Source organism: Poecilia reticulata, chromosome 18 (assembly GCF_904066995.2).
Source record: "Poecilia reticulata chromosome 18, P_reticulata-male-v2, whole genome shotgun sequence".
NCBI lineage: Eukaryota > Metazoa > Chordata > Actinopteri > Cyprinodontiformes > Poeciliidae > Poecilia > Poecilia reticulata.
Window position 1 is genome coordinate 7,335,736 of NC_088847.1, and position 3,183 is coordinate 7,338,918.

At 36.1% G+C, this 3,183-nt stretch overlaps 1 long non-coding RNA gene across 1 annotated transcript; it reads right to left on the reverse strand.

The window, feature by feature from the left end:
* LOC145548941 (uncharacterized) lies at positions 1 to 1,888 on the reverse strand. Its single transcript, XR_014084888.1, has 4 exons — positions 1,693 to 1,888; positions 1,471 to 1,539; positions 757 to 903; positions 1 to 123 (listed from the first exon to the last, which is right to left on the reverse strand). It is a non-coding gene; the product is annotated as an uncharacterized LOC145548941 (long non-coding RNA).
* Positions 1,889 to 3,183: the final 1,295 nt, after the last annotated feature.

A 3,183-nucleotide genomic window follows, 5' to 3' on the forward strand; every position in this document is an offset into this window, starting at 1 on the left:
CTGCCATACTGCAGCTGGCACGAGTAGAGTGATGTCATCTTCTAGGAGGACTTCCTTCATATTCGTGCCATCCGTGTCCATGACACCGATTATAATGACTTCCATGTTCTCCTCCTTTTGAGCCTGTGAATACAGTACAAACAAATATTATTTATATTATAAATATAATCCTGTTTGTGAGTTTCATGTTGTCATCTAAAGACGAGAAAAAAAACCCAAACAAGATCAAGACTAAATGTAAAGAAGAAAATAACAACTTGATAATATGTACTGTTTACTTCTGATTTACATTTTATAAGTTCATTTATTTTGTGCATTTCAGGAATCAGAAAGTTCAAAGTGCTTCTTATATTTAAAATATTTTACAGTCCCCAAAGGCAAATCAAGCTACAATAAACATAGCATTTTGTCACATGACATTATAAAATCATTTTGGTTGCAGATCTACAGTACATTTATGTTAATTGTTGTTTCTCGTTTCTTTAAGTGTTGTTTTTGAAATGCATAATAGACTTGAGCTAGAAAATATTGAATGGTTAACTGGATGTTAATATATATTGGCAATAAGTCATTCACTGACTTTGAAACTGACAAAAATGTTTAGGTGTAACTCAGAGTAGTAGCACATCAAACTTTGTGTATATCTCAAAAGTTTCTAAATAGGTTAAATTAGAAGCCTTCAATTTTAAAAGATGTCAATTAAATTTCTAAATCAACTTAAAATGAAGTTTACTTCTTCAGGAATTGACAACATACTTCTACTTTTGTGTGTGCCGTGCTTTGCAGCTGTGGGCCATATCCATTATCTTGGCACGTCACGTGCGAAACATGGACATGTTGCCCCACTCGCAGTTCCACCATCGCTGCCTCTCTCCACAATGACAGCTGCATTGTGCAGCTGCCCTGCAATTACAAACATGACTGCCAAATTAGACATGTATCAAGAAGTTCTCTAATGCCAATAAATAGATAAAACCCATTAAGGTACTTTGTCTGACCACAGGCTGCACAACAACATACAAGCTAGTTTTGCATCATCAACTTGACATTTTTCAAATTAGTTTGTAGATAACTCTACAACAATATGCTTTGTACATTTTGTGTAAAATATTTATGTCTATACTGTAGATCCATCACATATCAACACATCTGATATATCAATATCGGTTCATATAGTATCGGTTGATTTACATTCTTGCCATGTGCCTTTGCATATGGAAAGTGTATTTTTGCACTGCCATGTACAAAATTACATGGCAGTGCAATGGTCTCAGCACTGTCAATCATTAGTGTACATGCTGCTCATTTCCACCCAACACTGTGCAAGGAGTGTTACTTCACTGTCAAGTGAATCTTCAGTATTAAGTGCAAATGGCATTAAGAACCTACATTTTATTTCCCACAGATTATCTGTTTTTGTAAAAGCTGAGAACTGCAGCTTTGAAAAAATCTTAAAACAAGTTATCAAACCTCTTTCAGCCTGGCAGTACGGATCGGTACCTCGCCTCTCCCAGATTTAACCAGTCTCACTGCAGCAAACTGAAAAGTACCCAAAAAAAAAAAAAAATTAGAGTTCACATATTGTTATGTAATGGGAAATTCCAGGTTATCTTGTAGTTATTTGATATCTACAGCTAGCAAATTAAGTCTGAGATTAAATTATAAAATTATAAGAAATATACAAATTCATACCTCGACAATTTCTCCTTTTGTACTTATCAGGCCACCCCCCACTGTTATGTTTTCTAAACAAGTCAAGGGGGCTGGCGGATCTAACAGGGCCTTTCCCCTCGCTGTAATCTCCACAGTAATGGACACCTTCGGACCTTTAAAAAACTGAGTTGTAGGGAGGACATGTAGAAATAAATGGGGCTCATTCCCTCTCAGAGAATATTCTCTCAAAATATACGATTCATCCTCTAAGATGTTTTTCTTATTTCTCTCAAATATCGTATATTTTGTGACTGAATTTCCATCAGTAACCACAGCCACTTGATTTTTTTGCTCAGTAGGACTTTTGCCTTCCCATTTTCGAGCCCCCAGCTGATGACCCTTTCCTCTTCCTTTATGTGCAGGATCCTAATATTCACTGGGGGTGGTCTAAAAAATGGTGTGTCCGGTTTTTGTGACAGTATTTTAGTTAAAGCCATCCTAAAGGGAAAGAAAAAGAGAGAAACTCAATGTCCATTAGAAACCCCATCAACAGTCAACTGTGCCATCTGCTGAACTCCACACTTTAATGGGGGCCCATAATTCTAACTTGCAGTTTACCTGATGTTGAACGGCAGGTAAACTGCTGTTCAGCGACTGTTAAACTGATCACTTAACAGCTGTGTTAGTTTACCAGCCGTTTACCTGCTGCTGCTATTTCGGTAGTAGCTGGTAAACAGCTGCTGTTGAAATATTAAATATTAAATATATTTAACGGTATTTCAGTTCAACAGTGCAGGCCGCCTCCGCCCAACGGAAGCTTTAACGTTGGACTTTAACTTGCCGTTGAAACCGCGGTGCGTCCGTTAAAGCTGAAATACCGTTAAAATGTACAAGACATTTCTACAAATGCAGAAGTTAGTTATTGGATTTATTATTATTATTATTATTATTATTATTATTATTATTATTATTATTATTATTATTATTATTATTATTATTATTATTATTTCACCAATTTAAAAGCGCCTGTTAAATCTCACCCGGGTGGCCGTTACAGTTTGCCCAGCAGTTAACCACATTTAAATGGGCCCAACGCGGACCTCAAGTGGGTGGTTCCCGGTTCCACAATTAGAAAAATACTGTAATATCCAAGTCTTTAAAAGGAAACATTTCCAGAATTTCAAAGGGGAAAAAGTACAAATTTGTCAGGAGAAAAAAAAATCCATTAACTGACTAACATTTCTTTGAAACATCATGAAACAAAAATGAATACATTGTAACATTCTACTGCCGTTGAATAGTTATTAATTTTTTATTGTTACATTTACATGAAGCTCGAAATAGAGAAATTAAGCTGGAAAATAAGAATTTTGATCAAACTTACTTCTTCACCAACTCCACAGAGAATGACTAACGGCTACTTGGATCGAATGTATTTATAGATACAGCGCTCGCGCGCGTCTTCACAGCCTGCCAAATAACGTCTAGAACGTTACAGTCACGAGCCAGATTATATACCCAGTTCTGATT